The sequence below is a fragment of the Pinus tabuliformis genome, chromosome J, assembly GCF_031772625.1.
Source record: "Pinus tabuliformis cultivar Carrire ecotype Pingquan chromosome J, CPIR1, whole genome shotgun sequence".
Lineage (NCBI taxonomy): Eukaryota > Viridiplantae > Streptophyta > Pinopsida > Pinales > Pinaceae > Pinus > Pinus tabuliformis.
The window spans coordinates 1,614,298,677-1,614,323,145 of NC_142295.1; positions in this window are offsets into that span (position 1 = coordinate 1,614,298,677).

Sequence of the window (24,469 nt, forward strand, 5' to 3'; positions counted from 1 at the left end):
AGACAAGGAATACTGCAAAAGAGATGTTAAGACGTGTATGAGTCAAATGCAATAGAATCCAAAATAATATTTGATACAATGAAGGATTAATGGGTGGTGTAGAGCAATTGATAGAAAGGGTAAGACTTCACTAAAAATGGAGTAGGAATGGACTTATAATTAGACTTTCCAAAGCATTGAAATTAATCAAGTGCATACGTCTACTGAAAATTGGGTTGCTTTCTCAAGCATAAGTGAATCGGGGGCAATTGAACCTCGAACCTCCTCACACATAACACTTCATTTTCATGGCCATCGCCAATTGAGCTGCTCCACGGGGACTTTGGAAATTGATTGTGTTGAATTTGCTAGATCCTTCAATTATATTATTCTTGAAGATAGGCTTTTTATTGGGATTTTTTCTTAGCCCGTGATTGTTACATTGTAAATAACCAAAAAATCCAAAATTATTTAAAAACCTCAAATTTGTAAGGCATTTAACATTTTTATCTTTTTCCATTTGATCCAAATGGAAAGTGGTATCTATACATGGCATTGAATGATGTAACTCAATAAGGCACCAAGAATATTATAAATATCGAGTCTCACCTTGCAAAAGGACAGATTAGTCCTCCACGATGTTATTTTTCAATTAATAAAGTTATCTTTTATATTCAGTGTGGGGTCTTGGATAGACGATGATCGGGTGCTTTGTTAAGGCACTCTTTGATGTGAAGTCGCCGGTTCAATTCCTTGCCCGATCCGAGTGATATATTGGACATGTTGAATATGTAGTCCTGTGAAGCTTAGAAAAAAAATGGTTTTGTTATTAGGTGATTGGAAGATGTATAAGCTCCCCCCCTCCTCTCTCAACATTCATGGTTCCTAGATATTAGCCCCAAAGATTTGTATCAGTGGTATGAGATCTAGGTTACGACTCCATGCAATAGAGACTTTATAATGGTTTCTAGGATAGATCCATTAGGTTCATGCCATAAATTGTTCCAATCTACAACAATTTAAAAACCACTCACCTAACCCATATATCGATAACATCCCCACGTCACGTCCATCATCTCGATATAAATTCACTTTTCATGCTCCAACACTCTCCTTCTCATCCATATAATCTCTCAAAGTATTTTTTTAGCATCGAGAATAGGTTCCTATTTTAGGCTCATGACTGAACATAAGTCCAGAGAAGTAGGGGTATATACATTAAATATATCGTATGTTTCTAACGTTTTTTAGAAATTACAAAACTCATGACATCAATTCAAGGAACTACATTTTTCAAGGTTTCGAGCTGCGGGGATGATTTTATTTCCTTTCAAATTCGACTTGAACAAAAAACTTCTAGAGCTCAAGCTTCATGCATTGAGAGATCTCAAGACACTTGTGGACACAACTTTGTAGGCTAGTGGCATCAATGAATTTTTATTACCTTGGTGAGCTCAATGACTCCTTGTCATATATGCTAGGGGTTAGACCTGTGTTTAATGTATAAGAGAATTTAGATTATGTGCATTCTTTGCTTGCTAAAGCCATAGATGAGTAGTACACTCTTCATATGAAAGTTTTAGAATAAGGTAAAGATTTAGTGGAGATAGATCATAGATGGGAGGAAATAGTAGAAACAATGCTTGACAAGTGCATACTAGATGGCAAGTTCTTGCAAGCTTTGGAATTGGAGTGTTGAATATTTGATAAGTTAAAAGAGTCGGTCTTAAAAATTGATAATGTTGTTGGAATGTTTTCATATTGCATTAATATTTCCCATGGACTTGTCGGTAGAAGAGAGTATCAACATTAGATTCTTGCATTTCTTGTTAAAATTTATCAAAAACCACCCCCTTAATTATTTAAGCATTTGTAAGTGCCTCATGTTTCTAAAGGAGCTTCGAAATGTTGCAAGTATATTGGGGAAACTCCTAATAGGGGACAAGGATGATGCCTTGTTGGCCTTTCAGATAACATTTTATTTGTTTGAAAATTAGGAGCAAGCTTTCCTAATAAATGTTAGAAACCAACTTAATGAGACCAAGCAGCAAGGAACTAGAAGTGCAGATGTTGGAAAATCTTCAGTGGTTCTAGGTAATGTTTCGAATGATGAAAATAATGCTTTGGCTCAAATGCATGTTGCAATGGAAACCTTGACAATTTCCAAATGATGGACGGTGCTATTATTCCCAATGGAGATGATAATGAATTGGAATTCTTTTATATAGAAAGACTAATTTAATAAGATTAAAGGATTTTTGTCTTATGAAACAATTATACCTTTGATATTGCAGTTTTTGTATAGCCACAACAGGTCAGATCTCCTCATACTGAAAACCATAAAACAATTGATTGAAATGTGCAATAGTGTATGCCACAGTATGACCATTTGTGCCAATGCTTTGATGAATGCCTAAACACTATAGACACTTTCCTAGGGGGGACTAGAATGGTTTAGCAGAGCCACAAAATGGACAAAATTCAGTGCTACGACTAGCTTGCGTATCATTCATAGGGGTCATATTCAACAAGGTCGTTCTTTGATGGCTCCTTATCTTCCTCAGAATGGTGCTAGTGAAGAAGAAGTCCCTTTTCTACGGGTGGAGCCCTATATGCCTTGGGACTTGTACATACAAATCATGGAGAAGGGATCAAGAATTTTCTTCATGAAAGCTTGCACAGTCCAAATCTTGAAGTAGTTCAACATGGTGTATGCTTGGGTTTAGGATTATCAGCTTTAAAAACTACTAATAAAGAAATTTTTGAGGATATAAAAAATATTCTCTATTTAGATAGTGCAGTGTCTGGTCAAGCTATAAGTATCAACATGGTTCTCCTTATGGTTGGGACTACAAGTCAAAAAGCTAGTGAAATGCTTACATATTCACATGACACACAATGTGAAAAGGTTATCCGAGTTTTGGCACTTGGAATATCCCTTAATGTTTATGGAAGAGGAAAAAAGGCACACCGATTCACTATTGAAGGAATCATGATGAATGAAAATAATATTACCATATCCAGTAATGCTTGGAGGATGGATAAAAATTATGGTAATGGAGGAGACAAAAAATTATCCAAAGGCTTCTTGATGTTGTTGGTAATATCCATTTGTTTATTTGTAACTGAACTTGGGTGGTCATGGGGTCCTCTCAGATAGACTATGACAAGTGAAATTTTCATGCTTGAAACTCACTCTACTAGATAGGTCATAACTATCTTTGTGAACCTTCTTTTCACGTTTGCAATTACGCAGGCCTTGTTATACCTTTTATGTACATTCAAGTATGGGATTTTCCTATTCTTTGTGGGCATCATACTTACCCACTACACCTGGGTGGCATCATAAGCATATTCATCTCCCTCTAGCATTCTCGTTGCTAGGGGTGTCCATGGTGACATGGATATATTTTATGACTACCGTGAAGTGTATTTCTAGCTGCAATAAAATACCCCTCCTAATGCCAAGGTAATGTTATGATGGGACTATGATATCACAACAATGAGAAACAAAAAAGTGAAACTTGAGTACTTGGAGGAAGCCCTTACAACATCTAATTGGATCATTTATAAATATAAGCCACCAAATTTCTACCATACCTTGGCGTACTGGCATGCAAACTATCTCAAAGTCCATTTCCTAGGCCATACACTGTCAGTATCTGATCAGGTGCTCAAAATTATGCTCAAAAATAAAAGCTGTTAGAATGGTGTGGAGCCTAAATGACCACGTATTTCTTGTCATCCTAAATCTGGCGCAACTAGTTTCACGCAAAACAGACAACGTTTGCTCCCAGAAACGCGATCTGTTCGTTTTCCCAAATAGACAAATTTGGTGCAGGAGTTGATAGGGATGCTGACTGGGCATCTTTACAGCCTAGTCAGCAAAAGAATATTCCTTGGAATATTCTATGGAATATCCTAAAAATATTCCTTGCAGGTTGTGAATCAGAAGGTGACAAGTGTTAGAATTTCATTGGTTCATAGTTAAGGAAATCGGCCCCTAGTGTACTGGGTTGTGATGCAATAATCACAATTGCACATCACAGAAGTGCAGAGCATGTATATCTATTACCCTCTAACTCCGACGATTACGAATTACGATGGATCCCGGATGCGATAATATTATGGGATCCAGTTAATAGTTCTGTCGGGTCTGCCATATCACAATTGCACATCGCCACGCCGCGTTCACAGACCATAAGACTATCGGTTCTCTGTCGATTGTGATTTGTGATGGAACAGTAACTACTGATAGTTTATGGCCACCACGTGTCCTCCGAAAGGCGAGTTAAAATAATGGTTGGCAAGGCAGGTCGGAGGTCGGGCTCGATCCCGCGACCTCCCGTCTCACAACGCCGAGGCCTACCATTGCGCCCACACAATGGTTCTTACCATGTAACGGTTGCGGGTTACATTTAACGTTTGTTGACTAAAAGGTTGGGGGGAGACAACTAGCATAACTATCGGTGGACCTCCCATGTGAAGACACAAACCATTACCGCAAACAGTTACAGTCATCGTCAACCTTAACTGCCAGAACCTAACCACATCATGTGACTGTAGGGCTAACATTGTTTATAATCGTTGGTAGGGTTATGGGCTAAATTAACCATCCTACAAATTCGCCTGCCGCGCAGTGAAATTTTCGCCTAGTTAGAGCTTTTTGGGGCGAAATTGTAGGATCATGCCAGATTTGGAGCAATTTGTGGAGCGAAAAGTGGGCTAACTAGGAGAGGTCATAACATTCTGGACTCATTGGAGCATGTTTCAGAAGCATTTGAGCATTGTAAACACATATTTTACACTTTTGAGCATAATAGAGAGGTCCAAGCCATTGGAAGCTGGACCAAGGAGATGTAGCCCAGGAGGGGTGAACTCCTTTATCATGTTCCTGTTGTAATGTGTTTTTGATGATGTTTTGTACATGTTTATGTTGTTGTTCAGTCTCTTATTTATGTTTAATTTCTCATAAAATTAACATAAAAACTCATTTTTCACTTGCAAAAATTCATGAATCCTTAAGCACAATGAAAGCATTTTGTTTCTAATCTAAGGAGGATCTTAGCACAACAATCTAATATTCTAAATCAGATCATTTTGGTATCAAAGCTCTAGGTTTTCTTTGTGATAGAAGGATTTAACTGTTTTGAAGTTTATGCCATGCTTACAAGGTTAAAACTCAAAAGATGAGAGGGGAAGTTGGTTGGAAGCCTTGAAGTTGGGTCAAGGGGAAGAAGAACAAGATTGCCACAATATCCAACACCATTTCAGCCTCGAGTTGTAGTTGAGACTCCAGAGATCATGTCTCATGAAGGAGAACCTACAAACATGACAAAAGATGAGAAGACCTTAAGAAAGGATTTCTTTGATATGATCGAGATGGTAAAGGTCCTCTATGAAGAGAGGAATACCCGGTTTCAAGGGGAAAGTTTCAAACCTCCCAAAGGAGAAGTCTCTTTAAGAGGAGGTAACGGAAATAGAGACAAACCTCCACCCTCTCCACCATCTTCTTCATCTTCTTCTTCACAAGCATCTTCACCCTCTTCCACTAACACAACCCTTACTCATACTCATCATCATACTTCAAAAGGAAAGTAACCTTTTTTAAAGCATGATGTTAAATTTGAGTTGCCCATGTATAATAGTGAAGTGAATGTAGAGAAGCTTGATAATTGGATTCGTCAATTGGAGGTCTATTGTAGGATTCAAAACCTTCAAGAGGATGACATGAAGATCCAGTTAGCTTCCTCGAGATTGGAGGGTGCAGCACTGGTATGGTGGGAATCAAAGACCCAAGAGGAGATTAAAAAACATGGTAAGATCTCAATTTCTTGGAATGATTTCATTGCTGCAATCAAAAGACAATTCTACCCTCTAGATTATATGCAGAAAGCCATCATGAATTGGCAGAACTTTAGACAACTTAAAGGTCAAAATGTGCAAGATTACACCCAAGAATTCAGAAAAAGGTCTTTGATGTTAGGTGTAGATTTGCAATCACATGACACATTGCTAAAGTACATAGGGGGTTTACACAGTTACCTTAGGCATACTATCTTAATGTTTAATCCCAATAATCTAGATGATGTGTGTGTGCAAGCCACTCATCTTGAGGCAAGAGGGAAAAACACTCCAGAAGAAGGTAGTAAAAATCCATTTAAGGGTAAAGAGAAAGAAAAGGGTTTCAAGGGAAAGAAAAATGCATCCATTAAAAAGGAAGAAGAGAAAAAAAATATGTAAACATTGTTCCAGAGAGGGTCACATTGAAGTTCATTGTTGGAAGCTTCATCCCAAAATGAAACCAAAGAAATTCAACAACAAAGAAAAAATAAAAGACAGATGTCGTCATTCAAGAGGATTTGGGATCTGATTCGGGTGATGAATCTAAAATTACAACCATGGGAATAAAAGGAAAGGAATCCATTTCTAGCACTAGTATATCAAATTGTCACACTAGTACTCCAAATGAAGAAACAAGGATTGGATTTTTTTCATGTGAGAGTAATCTCAAAACAAACAAAAACCAACACACTTTTTCATAGTGGGTCTCAAGCCAACTTGATATCTGATAACTTAGTCAAACAACTTAATATTGAAACCATTTTACATCCCAATCCATATCCATTGGGTTGGATATGCAAGGACACAAACTTACAGGTTACAAGAAAATGTATTCTTTGGTTTGCAATCACAACAAACTTCATTGACGAAGTTGAATTAGATGTTGTACCGCTTGATATATCAAGAATTGTTTTGGTTATTTCTTACCTCTATGATAGAAAAGAAATATTTTATCGTTATGAAAACAACTACCACTTGTTCAAGGATGGCGTGGAGTATATTGTGTGATCTCATCGCAAGAAACTAAATCTTTCATTAGTTAATGCAGGGCACATGAAAAGACTAGTGAATTCAAGCAAGAATTTAGTGCTTCTTATGATCAAACCGAATGTTGATGTTGATTATGAAGCGTTTTATGGTTGTAATTCAAACATGAAAACTGATTTGGTTGATGTAGCTAACCATGATGATGACGTGTTTCAGAAAGAAATGGGGTTTCCTTCCAAGAGGAGAACCCAACATGAAACACCATTGCAAAAAGAGTGTCTTCTTTCTAACATTGACATGCATTGGATATCAAGAAGGGAAAGTGCAGAAATAACAAAACAAATCTAGGGATTGTTGAATAAAAGGATCACTCGACGTTCTCCTTTACCATGTGGTGCACCTCTTGTTTTGATGCCCAAGAAGAATGGTAAGCATTTCATTGAATGGTATTCAAGAAGTTGTTTTCATCAAAGTAGAGTTGTTGAAGGAGACATATGGAAGACGACATTCAAAACCAAGCAAGGTTTGTTTGAATGCCTTGTTATGCTTTTTGGTCTTTGACGTGCTCCTACTACTTTCATTCATATGAAAAAAAATGTGTTGAAGCCATTTCTAGACATGATAGTCTACTTGGATGACATTTTCATTTTCAGAAAATTTCACTATGAACATGTCATGTGTGAGAAAAAAATACTCGATGTCATATGTCAAGAACATTTGTTTTTGAAGATGTCAAAGTATATGTTGGATAAAACATCTTTCATGTACTTGGGCCATGATATTGGAGAAGATGAGCTGAAGTTGGACTTCTCCAAGATTGATGCCATTATGGATTGGTTAATGCTCAAGATAGTCATTTGGATAAGAGGTTTTGTGGGAGCAGTCCAATGTTGGAGGAAAGATTTTGTTAAATTTTCTTCTATTGTAACTCATTTGCATTCTTTGACAATTGTGAAAAAGGTCTTCCAGTGGGGAGGCAAACAACAAGAGGCATTTTATGCTTTAAAACAAAATATCAGTTCAGCCTTTATACCTGCTCTTCTAAACTTGAAAAAGTCATTTGAGTTTCAGGTTGATGTATGCGACTATGCCCTAGGTGCAATCTTTATGCAATGTGGTAAGCTCATTTCTTTTCATTCAAAAATTTTCAATGGTGAAGTGTTTAAGTTGCAACGACAAAGGCACTTACATTGGATGGGTTTTCTTCTACTATTCCACTCGGTCAAAAGGTTTAAGAAAAGTATAAGAGACAAGTTTGTTGATGTACTTTCTAGGCCTATAGTTTGTATAACTACTTTCCTCAAGCATCATGTTGTTTTACATGAAAGTTATGTTCAAAAAAATACATACTTTAGTGATGTATATTCAAGCTTAAGTCAAAGGAATCAAGTAGAGGAATTTGTTTATCATTTGCATCATAATTTGTTGTATCATCTTGGTAAGAAGGATGTTACTACTGATAGTAACATGGCCAAATCCAAAGAGTTCATTGAACGACTGTTTTCAAGATGAGCTTGAAAAGAGCAAAGGAAAGTACAAAGCAAGGCACAGAAAACATCGTGTCAATCACAAGTTCCAAGTCAATGATAAATGGATCGACATCAGAAAAGTGAGGGAATTGTACCCTCACCTGTTGGACAACTGAAAGTGATATTTTGGGGTCCAAAATGCTTCCAATGGGGAGGTGTGATCAAGTGCTCAAAATTATGCTCAAAAATAAAATTTGTCAGAATGGTGTGGAACCTAAAGGACCGCGTAGTTCTTGTCATCTTGAATCCATCGTAACTCATTTCAAGCGAAACAGGCACTGTATGCTCCCAGAAACATGATCTGTTTGTTTCTCAAACATGAAAATTTGGTGCAGGAGTTGACAGGGATGTTGATTGGCCATCCGTACATCCCAGTCAACAAAAATAATATTCCTTGGAATATTCCTTGGAGGTGGCAAATTGGAAGGTGATAAGTGTCAAAATTTCATTGGTCCGTGGTTAAGGAAATCGGCCCCCAGCGTAATTGGGTTGCAATGCGATAATTGCAATCGCACATAGAAGAAGTGCAGAGTCTCGTATATCTATTACCCCATGACTCCGTTGATTTCGAATTGTGATGGATCCTAGATGCGATAATATTATGGTCTCCAATTAATAGTTTTGTTGGGTTTGTTGTATCGCAATCGCACATTTCCCCACCGCGTTCATGGAACAAAAGACTGTCGGTTCTCCTCCGATTGCAATATGCGATGGAATAGTCAGTGTTGATAGTTTATGGCCACCATGTGTCCTCCAAAAGGCAAGTTAAAATAATGGTTTGCAAGGCAGGTCAAAGGTCGGGCTCGATCCTGCAACCTCCCATCTCACAACGCGGAGGCCTACTGTTGTGCCCGCACAATGATTCTTACCATGTAACAGTTGTGGGTTACATTTAACGTTTTTTGACCACAAGGTTGGGGGGAGACCACTAGTGTAACCATCGGTGGCCCTCCCATGTGAATATAGAAATCATTACCAGAAACAGTTACAGTAAGCATCAGCCTTAACTGCCAGACCTTAACTGCGTCATGTGACCGGTAGGGTTGACATTTTTATAGCGGTTGGTGGGGTTATGGGCTAAATTACCCATCCTACAAATTTGCCCACCGCACGGTGCAATTTTTTCCCAGTTAGCACTTTTTGGGGTGAAATTGTATGATCATGTTGGATTTGGAGAAATTTGTGGAGTGAATAGTGGGCTAACTAGGAGAGGACATAAATTATTCATTTTTTGACCAAATTGGATGAAGAAAGAGGCTGGGGTACCATTTTTTAACATTCTAGACTCATTGGAGCGTGTTTTAGAAGCATTTGAGCATTGTAAACACATATTTTTACACTTTTGAGCATAATAGAGAGGCCTAAGCCATTAGAAGCTGGACCAAGGAGATGTAGCCCAGGAGGGGTGAACTCCTTTATCATGTTCCTATCGTAATGTGTTTTTGATGATGTTCTATACATGTTTATGCTACTATTCAGTCTCTTATTTATGTTTAATTGCTCATAAAATTAACATAAAAGTTCATTTTTCACTTGCAAAAATTCATGAATCCTTAAGCACAATGAAAGGATTTTGTTTGTAATCCGAGGAGGATGTTAGCACAACTATCTAATATTCTAATATCTCTATCGTCAGAAATTCATTCATCATGGTTATGGGTTACCCACAAACCCACGGTTATGGGTCAAATGTTGGTATCAATGTGAACACCTATGTCAATAAGATCATTCATTGTAAGAGAAGAATATGGAAGAGTTCAAAGGAGGAATAATAAACCCTTTTCTCCTTTGATGGATGAATTTGAATGCTTTATTTGTCATAATTTTGGGCATGTTGCATAATTTTGGGCCTCCTCAAGCAAATGGTTAAGGAAGTATATCCCCCTTAAGAAGATCATCAACCTTCATGTATACAAGTTCATTCTATGGTTATTGGTTTTCATGTGACATATTTGGCCATAAGGTAGTTGATTGTGGATCTCATGCATGGAGTATAATTATGATCAATGCAAGACAAAGATCTAATGTGAATAGAAAAATGCATTATCTATTTTCCTCGTATCTTAGTAATGTGATATATTATGCATGTAAAAAATCTCGGTAACATGGCTAGAGATTGTAAGTTATCCGATTTCTCAAGGCAAAGCAGGAAAAAGGAAGAGATTATCCAGAGTAGCCCTAGCAAGAAGCTAGAGGATAATGCTCATACCAGGAAGCAATCTACAAAAGTGTTGAAGAATAAAGAGGAGAAGCAAGTGAAGTGTGGTCTTGCTCTGTGCATGCTCGAAGAAGATGAAAAATGGTACATAGACAGTGAATGCTCCCATTATATGTCAGGAGATAAGTGTGTATTCCTATCCTTGAAGAAAATCAAAGGTGGCCATGTTATTCTTGGAGATGATGTCTCATCTAAGGTGTTAGGAAAAGGTAAGGCCAACCTTAGTGATGAGAAAAAAATGTAGTTGATGTGTTGCTAGTTGAAGGATTAAAGCATAATATCTTGGGTGTGAGTCAAATGGTTGATGGAGGAAAAGAAGCCATATTCAATTCCAAAGGATGTAGTAATTGGAAAGAAGTATCAAAGAGTTTGACAATGAGAGGTATTAGAACTGCAAACAATGTATGTGTTAAAAGGAAGAGCAGAAAAAAGGAAGAGGGTGAAAACAATTTATTCTTCAGACTTTGAGTAAATGAAACAAAGTGCCACTGCATTCCATTGTTACCTAGCATATATTTATAAAAGATTGCATAAGTGCAATGTGAGGCCTACGTGGTCTCTGGGGGAGCATATGACAACATCTTGAGTTGTATGAGCAAGTAATGAAAATGAGTTGCAGCAGAAGTAATATGTGTTCAAGAGCATAAAAATTCAAGATCAGGTCTACAGGATCAACAAGAAGGTTGGAAGGTATGTTATCTCAGAGGGAGTTGCGCATGGATTTTAAGATTTGAAGGGTTTCTTGTTATTTCATCTTGCTTTCACTTCATTTTTGTAGCAGATCCATATGTTGTATTCATGAGTAGAAATCATGTGAATCAACCATATATGTGATTGTTTATCAATTGGAAAGTTGGTTGAGTAGCCTTGTTTCAGTTATGCATAGAAGAGAGTCATTTGTTTCAACCATGTATGTTATTTTGAGTATAAATATAAATTGATTTAGCCCTTAAATACCTTTATTTATCCATATACTATCATTATTTATCATTTGATAATGGTGTATTGAGTAATACTTGCTAAGGAGGAACAACCTCTTGCATGTTGCAAGGAGACATGTAGAAGAGAAACAACAAATTCAACGAATAACAGTCTTGGAAAGTTGATTGTAGCCATGACATATGATGGGGGGGTATTTCTAATCATTTATGGATTCTATAAGAAGATCATTGTTGGCATGGTTGAAATTGATGTCACATTGTCTATAGAATCCACAAGAATGAGCATCCATTTTGTTTGGTGTCTAATGTATGGTTTTGCATATGTATTGGAGTTGATTGTAGAAATCAAGTATTTCATTAGTCAGCCATGGTTAGCTCATTACTTAGATAGGCTTGGCTACCCGTTTCCTTTAATGTCAAAGGGAGAGCATAAAAATAGCAAACCATTGGATAATGGAAGTCAGTGGAAAGAACCAGTTGGTGATGTGGTTGTTGTGTTCCCATCAATGCCAAAGGGGGGGTTGTTGGCAGAATGGTGTTGGAATTGATGTCAATGGTTGAGTCAACTATGTATGGGCATTAATTACAATAGTTATGGGTGTTTTTTCATGATTATCCGATGATTGGTTGAGGTGTTGAAGGTGCTCGACATAATGGTTGCAGGTGGTATGAAGTAGGTGTTTCAGATCTAGGTGGAGAAATTTTAAGTTTCCTCAAGTTAGGAAAAGGACGTAGATTAAATATGGACAACCTACATTTGCAACATTGGTAGCCGAAATTTCTAATGAGAAATCATTTTCTGCAACCCATATTAGTTGTGGATTATTTGTTTATGTGGTCCTGCGTATGGAAAATGAAAACCACGGGCTTATCGTATTTTCCCAAGGAATCACATCAATTTGATCTAGTCATGCTCAGCTAAATTGAATTTGTCACCAAGATGAAGTGAATGGGAATTAATTCGTTGATCTACTCAAAAAATGAGTCATTGGATTTGGTCACAAGTTTATGTTTGATTTGGTCGATACATTGATTTGGGCAAGAGGCTAAATCGTTGGAGTATAATTGCTACAGGGGTATGAGAATCTGTTAGTGATCGATCTGACTGCATGTTTTTGGGCCAAATTTTATCAATGTAGGTTTTATTGAGTCGTGATTGGAACTTGATATGCTCATGAAGATGAAAGGATTTGTAACTAGACAATTGGGTTTAAACTCATCATGTCATGGTCTTTGCAGAGGTTAAAGGTATTGTGATTCTAGGTAGAATATATACATACATGTGCATTGATTCATTCATTAGTGAGGGTGTGTATTGTCTAAGATAAATGGCATCATGATTGAGTGATCCAATGTGTCAAGCATGCATATGGAATGAGGGATTTGCCTCTGTTGTGCAGGCAATACTTTCTGCGGATAGAAACGATCCCTCTAGTCCTATGGATTTCATTCTGCAAAACATTGTTGGTTCACAAAGGATGTCTATGCTTGATGGTTTCTCAGGGTACAATCAGATTCTTGTTCACCCAGATGATCAGGATAAAACAACTTTCACTACACCATGGGGAACATTCATGTATGCAAAGATGCCCTTTGGCCTCATGAACGCATGAGCCACTTTCCAGAGAGCAATGGATATTGCTTTTGCTGAAGAAAAGGACAAATCAGTGGTGGTTTACCTTGATGATATCACAGTTTTTTCAAAAGAGGAAGAAGATCACTTAAAGCACCTTGAAAGGGTCCTACTGAAGTGTAGGAGGTTTGGTATTTCTCTAAACCCAACCAAAAGTATTTTTTCTCTAACTTCTGGCAAACTGCTTGGTCATATTATCTCTGAAGAAGGAATTAGGATTGATCCTAATAGAGTTAGTGCAATTCAAAAGTTAGATCTACCAAGGAGTAAGAAGGAGATTCAATCCTTTCTTGGGAAAGTGAACTTTGTTAGAAGATTCATTCCTAATTTTGCTGAAGTTGTCAAGAACATAACAAAAATGTTAAAGAAAGGAGCAGATTTTAAATGGACAGCTGAAGCAAAGAAATCATTTGAAGAGATCAAGAAGGCACTTACTCAAGCACCAGTACTCATCAGCCCATATTTTACCAAGGAGTTCCTTATCTTCACATTCGCTTCTGAAGACACAATTGCTGGAGTTTTATTACAAAAAGGAAGTCAAGGTACTGAACAACCCATTTCTTTCTTTAGCAAGACATTGGCCAATGCTGAATTGAAATATAATATCTTAGAGAAGCAAGCCTATGCATTGGTGAAAGCAATTAAAGATTTCAGAATTTATGTTTTGCACTCTCACATTGTTGCATACGTGCCAAATGCTGTTATAAAAGATATTCTTACACAAGCTAATCCAGATGGAAAAAGGGGAAAGTGGATAGCAAAACTGTTGGAGTATGACATTGAGATCAAACCCACCAAGTTGGTAAAGGGTCAAGGCCTAGCCAAATTGTTGACTCAGTCAAATTTGGACTGTATTGATATTAATTTAAGCACAAAAATCTCAGAAATTTCTGAAAATGAAGAGGAATTGGTCCAGATAAATGAAAAATTCTTGATCTCAGAATGGTACAAGGATGTAGCATTTGTTTTGCAGCATAATAGAGCTCCTGATAATCTTTCAAAATCCAAAGCTCGGTTTACCAAATTGAAATCTCTCAGATATTTTGTGTATGACCAAAATTTGTTTTGGAAAGATGTAGGAGGAATATTATTAAACTGCCTCATTGAAGAAGAAGCTGATAAAGTAATTGATGAGTTTCATAAAGGGGATTGTGGAGGACATCACTATTGGAAAGCCACTGCAAACAAGGTCTTGAGAGCTGGCTATTTTTGGCCAACCATGTTTAGAGATATCTATAAAAAGATAGCCACATGCCATGAATGTCAAGTGTTTGAAGGAAAGAGAAAGCTTATGCCAATGCCCTTGGTTCCTATTTATGTTGAAGCACCTTTCCAGCAGTGGGGATTAGACTTTATAGGGGAAATCCATCCTCCTTCATCAGGACAGCATCGCTGGATTCTCACAGCCACTGATTACTTTACAAAATGGATAGAAGCAATACCTACAAGGCAAGCAAATGATTCAGTGATTATTTCTTTCTTAGAAAACAATATATTATCAAGATTTGGTTGCCCAATCAAGATCATTACAGACAATGCTCAAGCTTTCAAGTCCAAAAGGTTAATTAATTTTTGTCATCAGTATCACATTTCCCTTGGACATTCTACTGCTTATTATCCACAGGGAAACGGTTTGGCTGAGTCATCAAACAAGAGTCTTGTGAGAATCATTAAGAAGCTGCTGCAAGAAAATAAAAAAGCTTGGCATTTGAAACTGAAATATGCTTTGTGGGCTGACCGGATTTGCACAAAGAGGTCCATTGGAAGATCACCATATGAGCTAGTATATGGGGCAGAGGCTATATTTCCAACATCCCTCGGGGTACCAGTAATGAAGCTGATTCAAGGATTAGAAGAAGAACCAAATGCTATACAACGAAGGATCAATCAGCTAATAGCTTTGCAGGAGAAAAGAAATGAGGTGTTTGACAATCATCAACAAAACCAGAATAGGATCAAGAGAGCATTCGACAAAAAGATCAAAGAAGTTACATTTCAGATTCATGATAAAGTCTTGAAATGGGAATCTAGAATTGAAGAGAAAGGCAAACATGGTAAATTTGAAAATTTGTGGAAAGGGCCATATCAAATTTCTGCTTTCCATGGGAATAACACCTACATTCTACAAGAGATTGATGGAACACCATATGCTGGAGGACCTGTTAATGGCAGGTTCCTAAAGCATTACAATTGATTGAATTTCTGCCAACTATCTCACAAACATTGTATATTACCGTTTTATTAGTCTTTCTTTGTTGCAAATAAATGACAAGCTGAACAGGAAGCTCAAGCCCGAGGTGAAGGCTCACAAAGCTAGAAAGGGATGCTTGTCAATTCTGTTTACGTTTTCATAAATTGGACAAAGCACTGGACCTGCGAGTTCTTAGTGTACTACAGGAGCACACTATCCCAAGTGGAGCCACTGTTATCACTTAGAACTCAAAATTTGATGTATATAATTTTCTATCCTAGCCCGATGACAAAGGTCCTTGTTAGTTTAATTTCGTTTTAATTTTCTTCCCCTAGGATTTGGAGTTTTAAAGAGTTTCTTAACTCAAGTCATTCTCAACTCCCATTGGTTCTCCTCCACCCATCAGTGTTCTATAGCCACATCTTGTCTTATCCGAGTCACCATGTCTTTTAGTAATTTCCCAGCATAATTCCCATTCGCCAGTTTCGCAGCGCAATCATGATTAAGCAATTTCGTAGCGCATCATGATTAGGCAGTTTCGCAGCGCATCATTAAAATTTAAAACTAACAGCGCTGCGAAATCATGGATTCGTGCATTCCGCAGCGAATCTTTCCCGAAATGTCAAGTCCGTTAGGTGAGTCATCAGTCATGTCCTCTCATGTCAGCTCATGTACCTCTCTTATCACGTTTGAATGCTCATTGCCACTATCACCACCACTAGATCTGTTGATATGCACGAAGTATCATTCCCAAGAAATTTTACCGTGCATAAACCTTAATGATGGCCGTAGGTTCTGCATGAGTGACAAATCTGCAAGATTATGTATTGAAAGATTTTAAATGGAAGAGTTTAAATTTCAAGCGAGGCTGACAATCAAGCGAGGCTGAATTAAAAAGAAGCTGAATCACAATTTCAACCGGAGCTGTTAGTCTTTGTGTGCGAAGATTTGGAAGAATCCATGGAGAAAAAAGAGCACAGATCCGGCAAATGTCTAAGGACTGAACCTGAGGGCCTGGATATAACGCTGAGAGATGAAGGGGTGAAGAAAGCGTTTAAAAACGCCGGGTGCTGGAACTTTTGCAAAAAGCTACAAGGAGGGCATGCACAGGTAACTAAAGAATTTGCACTAAACTTCACTGGTCTGAATTCAAAGGTAGCCATGTTAGAAGTGCAGGTTTCTCCAGAAGCGATTTCTGCTGTGACAGAGATCCCAAGAGGACAAGAGGAATGGTTTAAAAATTTCAAATTTGACATGAATCCTTGTAAGGAGTTTTTAAAAGATGCATATGTAAATGAAGATTTAACTAAGGCAGTGCCCAGGAATTATGTCAAGGAACATTATGCTCTCTTACTCACCTGCATACAGAAATATTTGACTTGTGAAGGAAGGTATAACAAGGTTTATTCTTACCATTTCAAACTGCTTTTGCATTTCACTGGGAAAGTCTCCATAGACCTACCTTTTTATTTGTTCCGTAGCTTGAGTAAGATGTGTGATAAGGTGCAGCTGAGGAAAGAGGACTGTGAAACCTCTTTGTTTCATCATGGTTTGATCAAGCTGCTGGTTTTAGATGGCCTCCAGAAGATAGACAGAGACTGGAATTCTTTTATTTTTATGGCTGGATTCCAAAGCAAGACTGGCCTCACTCCTCAACCGGCCAGAGATTTCACAATAGCTGAGCTCCAAAAAGAGGCAAGATCCAAAAGGGTTCCAAAGTCACAGCTAAGAAAACCAGTGAAGCCTCTCATCATCCAAGATCAACCTCAGCAAATAACTAAGGAAAAGGCTCAGGGTAAAAAGAATGTACCCGAAACAAGCACATATGAAGCAGTCTCAAGGGTAAGAACAAGAAGTCAAATAATGAAGGAAAAAGGTAAAGCTATAACAGTTGAAGAAAGTCCATTGTCCAAGGCAAGTTTAAATGATTTATTGTAGGCTATTGAAATTGAGTAGTCTCTACCAGTTCAAATCGAATTGATGCAGTCAGAACAGGAAAGCACCAAGAAATCCAAGGCCTCAAAAAGGCTTAGATTTGATGTGCCAGCTGAAGAGTTCGTTTTCAAACCTAGAAGACCTATGACAAGGAGATTCCAGCAAGTACAGGAGACACTGCCAAGAACAGAGGAAACAGGGGAAGAGATACAAAAAGACACGGGCAAAACAACCATTGCATCTCAAGAAGATAATATAGCAGCCATACAGAGACAATTGGAATCAGCTAAGTATGAAATTGCTAAATTGAGGAAAGCCGCTAGAAAACATGCAGCCATACATGCAAAATATTATAAAACCCTATGGAAAGGGAATGCTGCTGTAGAAGCTCAGCTGAATTCAGTGGTTGATGGCCATTCACAATTTCACACCTGGACAGTACCAGCAATCAAAGAAGCCAAGTATATCAGAAGGATTAATATGCAACTGAGAGCTGGGAATAGAGCTATGAGGAAACAAATTGAAGATTTGAAGACACAGCTAAGCCGGCTGCCTGCTAAATGAGTTTTTCACTTCAAGTAAGGTTTTGTTTCGAATTTTTGACAAATTTGCTTAATCTTATTTCTCTGAGGAAATATAAATCCCTGTTCAACATGTGGAAAGTCGAAGGGAGTTTTTGGCAATCAAATATTCGGTTGATAAAAATCTCGGGTCAAAGGCAAACTGTTTTAAATAACTCAGCAGTTTCGTAGCGCGCTACGAAACTGCTGAAAGTGATGATTTTAACGTAAATCAAACAGTTTGAATTATGAGCGGGAATTTTGAAAGGAAACGCCTAAAGGGAATGCAAGAGATCATCTGGAGTTGTCAACAGTCAATCAGGTCAAGACAGGTGGATGCTTTAAAAGGTTGAATATTCAAATTCAATTTTAAATTTTTGTTATAAAGTCCCTTGATCACCGTTCAAGATATATCAAACGGTTGGCCTGCAACAAACTTTTGCCTGCACACATGTTCAAGGACAAAGCTTACAGCGCATCAAAAACGTGGCAGTCTTCCACATTTTGGGTAATTAAAGGCTAAAAGACATGTTTCTGTGCATTCGAATATTTTGGGGAAAACTGAAGCCGAGAAGCAAGGGAAATCTCCTAATACTTCTGAAGCAGTTAAAAAGTTTCAACATCCAAGGTCAACATGGGGCATTAAATACCCATCTCAGCCATCTCAGCCAAACTGAAAGAGGACCAGCTGTCAAAGAACGAGGAGAAGCCATCATGCATATAATATGGAGTTAGAGTCATAGTAGATTTAGAACTCTAAAAAAGCTCCAGTCAGCACTTTATTGTATTTATTAGTTAGTTAAATAGTTGATAGGTGTCATTAGAGGTAGTTATCGAATTCCCCTCATGCTGGAGGAGGAATCTCGATCAGTTAGAATAAGAATTCTATATATAGCTGAAACAGCAATGTAATGGAGGTTGGAAAACTTTATAACAGAGCATAGTATTTGGCTTATGTAAAAACTCACTTTCAGTAATATAATTTTGATTTTACTTCTCAGGATTCATGAAGGATTTCTTATATTCAGAATGTGTGATGTTGTCCTTTTCTTAGTTTTGTTTACAGTGGTATGGATGTATAATCACTTAGAATTCACTGAATGTGCTCTGATTTCCTGTATGCATCTATAAACTGTGTGGTTCCATATGAGTGTATGTTCTGAATATTCAAATGCTGAATGCCCTGACTTCCATGTAAGGTCAAGATCTTTGTTATATTGAGGTGTTGTTGACTCCATAAGCCCAATGGATAGTTGTTTAATGTGTTTCCAGCACTCATATTTTTCACATTTGTTCTATAAGAGTTAGCCATCTTAATCTTTATCAAAATCATTAACCTTTGAGAGAACCCTCTCAGGTTGAGGAGGCTAAGCCTCAGCCAAAAGTTGGTTTGAAATAGTTACTTAGAGTCAACCTGACCAGCAGCCTATCAGGGTCTGATTTTGAGATAACAGAATGATTTTTAAAAAAATTGTGTAAAGGAAGGCATTTGACGAGAGTTGACAACACCTCATAACCCAAAACATAATGGGGTGGATGAGAGGAAGAAAAGAAGTATTATGGGAGTAGCACAAGCGATGTTTCATGACCAAATCCCACCTCTACACTTGTGGGCTGAAGCATGAAACATAATGGTATATTTGTAGAATATGAGCCCTCACAAGATTCTTGGCATGAGTACACCAAAGGAAGCTTTTTCAGGGAAGAAACTAGATGTGTCACACTCCAGGATCTTTGGACAATAAATTTACTCTCATGTTTCCAAGGAAGCAAGGAAAAAGCTAGAGTCAACAACAAAGTTGGGCATATTTTTTGGGTACGCAGATACACCTCACAACTATCGCATGTACTTGTCATCCCTTAATATGGCAGTGGTTAGATGGGATGTGAAGTTTTATGAGGAGAAAGGAAATTAGGTTTTCTCTTGAGAGGGAGCCTCAGTTGCAACTTGATCAGGAGCTTTTGGCTCCAAAGGAAGAACCTCAAGAAGTCGTGGAAAAAACACAAGCACAGGAGGAGGAGTGGAGACATCCACTCAAGTAAAGACATCCATAGAAGGAAGGAAGCGGACCAGGGAAGCTGACAGATTATTGTGGGATTCTAGAGAGAATGTTGGAGCACCCACATCACAGTGTAGGCAGAAAAGGTCACCGGATTGGTACACTGGGTACATGGCTCCGATGAGTGAGATAGAACCATCCTCATTTGAGGAAGTCGTGCAACAACCAGTATGGGTTCATGCAATGGTAGAGGAATATGATTTGAATTCCATAAACAATGTTTGGGAAGTGGTCCCAAGACCAATAGACAAATTAGTAGTTGGATCGATATGGATTCACAAGGTAAAGCATGCAGTAGATGGGAGCATAGAGAAACACAAGGAGATATTTATGGCTAATGGGTTCTCTCAGGTGGAGCGAATTGACTATGAGGATACATTTTCTCTAGTAGCAAGGTACTCATCCATCAAGTCAATTCTAGCACTGTCAATGCAGATGGGGTGGAAGATCCACCAGATGGATGTGAAGACAACATTCCTCAATGGAGTTATTGTGGAGGATGTGTATATTGAGCATCCGGAGGGGTTTTAGATGTTTGACAGAGAGTCTCATGTGTGCAGACTCAAGCGATTGTCATATAAACTTAAGCAAGCACTGCATGCTTGATATACCAAGATAGATAGCTATCTCATTGGTTTGGGCTTCACCAAAAATGAAGCAAATGTAAACCTTTATCACATTGTGGTAGAAGGTAAATTAATGATTATTGTGTTATATGTCGATGACTTTATCCTTACTGGTGATGAGCAACTGATTAGATCTTGCAAGGAGGACCTTGCAAGAGAGTTTGAGATGAAGGACATGGGACTGATGCATTATTCCTTGGTTTGGAAGTATGGAAAGGAGACGGGGAACTATTTTTCTCTTAGGACAAGTATGCCAAGGAGATACTGAAGAATTTATGCATGGAGAGTAGCAAGCCCATGGAAACTCCTCTAAAAGTTAACAGGAGGAAAGAGGATTCCACTTCAGTTGAGGAAATGGAAGCTACCATTTACAGGCATCTTTTGGGTTCAGTTATGTATTTGGTGAACACATGACCAGACATGTTATGTTGTTAACCATCTTAGTCAAGACATGGTTAAGCCAACCAAATTGTATTGGAATGCAGCAAAGCATGTGTTGAGATACCTCAGAGGCACTACTCATTTTGGTCTTTGGTACAGATAGAAAAAAGGAGTGAAGCTGCAAGGCTTCGCAGATGCATATTGGGTGGGGAGTTCATAAGATAGGAAGAGAACTTCAAGAGGAATTTTTAGTGTTGGGTTAGCAACAATTACTTGGTACAGTAGGAAGCAGATATCTGTGGCATTCATCTCAGTGAAAGTAGAATACATGGTTGCAAGTCAAGCAACATGTGAGGCTATCTGGATGAGAAATATTCTTATTGGGTTATTTGGTCATAATATGGATCCTACAGTGATTTACTGTGACAATCATAGTTGTATCAAAATCTCTAAGAATCTAGTATTTCATGATTGATCCAAGAATATCGACATTCAGCAACACCATCTATGAGATTGCGTGTAGAGGCGGATTATGTTGTTGCAGTACATTTTGATAGAGGAACATGGTGTAGATATTTTGAAAAAGGAATTGTCAAGAGGTAAATTTGAGTTCCATAGAAGCAGGATTGGGATATCTGATAATCCATTTCTTGCTGAGAGTGAGTGTTGAAAATGTAGCAAGAAAATCCTAATTTAATTTTGCCTTGATTAAATTAGGAGAAATTCGAATTTCAATTTCAGCATAATACTTGGAGGTAGTTAACTGTGGTGACATGGCTCTTGTCACTCATTTAACTTAGTTAATTCGAGTTTGAGACACTTGAGTTCAATTTTACATGACTGGTTTCTAATTTGTAGCAATCTATTTTAGTTAATTTGAGTTATTGTCAGTGTAACTAGTACTTACTGTTAGTAGAACTAGTGGATGTTCAGTCAAGGGGTTGTAACTTTTTTCACACATAATGATCATCCAGTTAACTAATCAATCATCCTAAATTAACTCATTCATGTAGAGAATTCGAGTTACTCAGTTGAGATTCAAGTTCAAGGGCAGTGTACTATCAGTTGTAGAATTTTCCAAGTTGTACAGGTGGTGCATGCAATCAAAGAAGGGCCTAAAGGAATTTTGCAATTCTCAATGAGTAATTTCTATAATTAGTAAGGGGCTAATTCCTCATCAAATTGCGCAAGGAAATAGGAGCTTGGCAGGATGATAAATTGGTTAAGTATTGGCCTGAGTCAGTCTATGAGGCAGTGAGATAGATTATACTAGTGTAGGGTTTGCTCAGGTTAGAGAAAACATTGTATTTCTTTTCCATTATTTGATTAATGTAACATAGATAGTAAGGGTTTTGAGAAGTTTCTTTCCCCTAGATAAATATATGTGTATGTGTGTTGAATCTTAATTCATGTTAATGATTTGTGTTCTTGATCATGATTTTCTTTCCACATATGAGTAAAGTAGCTTCAAGTCTTGTGATCTAGTAAATTTCATGAGTAGTTTTGAATCTAAACATTAAATTTATACAAGGATTGACCTTGAAAGGAAACAAGTTCAGTTGCAACACTTTCCAGGAGGGGAAGCGGAGTTATTCAAGAAGGTTGTGTAGGCTCAGATGGATTATGTCTTCAGAGGGATTCAACAATATTAGAGGGAGATTCAGTACCCCAATGGAAATCTAACCTTTAGGGTTCAAGTGAAAGAGTGGATTCTCCCAGCCACGCAAGAAAAATTGTGGTGTGTGTGAGGAAATTCATAAACCATGCAAGGAAGTCATGATGCACACAAGGAAAAGTCATGGTACATGCAAGGAAATCATAGACCATGCAAGGAAATTCATGATCGTGCAAGGAAAAGTCTTGGCACATCCAAGGAAGCCATGGCTATGCAAGGAAAATTCATGGAGCTAGAGATTTCTAAGAACAATGAAAGTTGTAGTTTAGATGACCATGCTAGATGAAATGGGCTCTTCTAGGAACATGGTGTCTTCGAAGATTTGGGTCTTCTTGAAGGATATGGTTGTCGATCAAATTCAAAGGCAAAAGGAAATACCTTCCTCACTAAGAGGGAGTGTTGAAATTTGGTATCTCAAAAGCTATTTTTGAGTGGAAAAGCCTTGGGGACTTTGTAGTTCAGATTTTAGGTTTTTGATCAAAAGGTCTAAGCTTCAAACCCAAGGAAAGAAATTTAATATTCTAATTTATTGTTTAGTGGTGAAGTGGGGTCTCTTGAAGGACTAAGAGGGATCCCAAGGCACCTAAAGGAAAAGTATATATTGAAGGTCAAAGTATAGGCTAAGAGATTATCACAAGTGGAGAAGGACATTCATCTTGTGGAGTGGAGACAGTTAAAGTGACATACTTGGAAGACATCCCTAGTGGAGTCATAGCAAGAAAAGAAGGGTTGAGTTTTCTATGTTCTGCTTAGCTAAAGAGAGTTGTTTCCATAGGGAGAAGGTTACTAAGTAAATGCTTGAAGGACAAAGAAAGGAGTTTTATGTGAGGTTGAGTTAAGGAGTTTGTCAGTTAGCAATAAGCATCTGAGGTAGCCAAGGTTGAGGCCATGTCTACTGGAGTAGGGTAAAGGTCTAAAGTGGATGGTCGCACGCAGGCTAAGCAGGCCAGACCATAACCTAAAGGACCTTGGTAAGGTCATTCAAGCCAGTAGAAGAGGGGTTGAGGCATAGATAAGGTAGGTCGAGGCTCAACAGGTCCTAAAAGGTAGTTGTCCCAGGGTAAAGGGAGGACTGTTAGGGCCTACTATAGACCAAGAAGACTAAAGGAAGGGTTACAAGAAGGCTAAAGGGGTTGGATAAAGGGAAGAATAGGTGGTTGAGGTCCTAAGTAGTAGGTAACAAGTGATAGGAGGGCTAGTAAAGGTAGGCCTAGGGTTGTAATAGGTCTAGTTGAGGTTGTATCAGTAGGGACAAGGGTTGTAATAGGCCTAGCCAAGGTCGGTTAAGGCTTCAACAAGAGGTTCGAGGTGTGATAGGTTCCAAGGAGGGTAGTTTGAGGCCTACACAATGATGGGAGGACCTAGTGGAGGGTATAATAAGCAAATTGATGGTTGCTAAAGAAGGTTAGGGATAACAACAAGGTGATTTGAGGGATGCCACAACAACAGTGACAACAAGGTTGATTGAGTGAGATGGTTAAGCCCTAGGAAAATAGTTTGAAGAGACTAAAAAACTATAAGTATTTCGTATTATTTGTGTTTTTTATAATGGGAAGATGAGAGACTAAAGGAATTTGTCTTAGCCCTAGGTTATTGGTCAAAGGATAGACTTGTATTAGGGTTTCTAAAGGGTCATGATCCCTAGTACAAGAGCCCTATGGTTTTCTTATTGAAGGACTAATGAGGAATATGTTTTGGGCCATAAATATTGTGTACTATTATTGATCTCATTGGTGTTATATCCCGCGTCTATGAAAGTTGTTTAAAGTTGGGCATACCTAATGTGTTTATGTTCTGAGTTAAGGCATAGACCAGACATAAGATGTGTGGGATTTATAACATTGTAGGCACCAAACTATTGTTACATTGATTTACTGGAACCAACCATAAGGAGACATCAATCCCTTGAG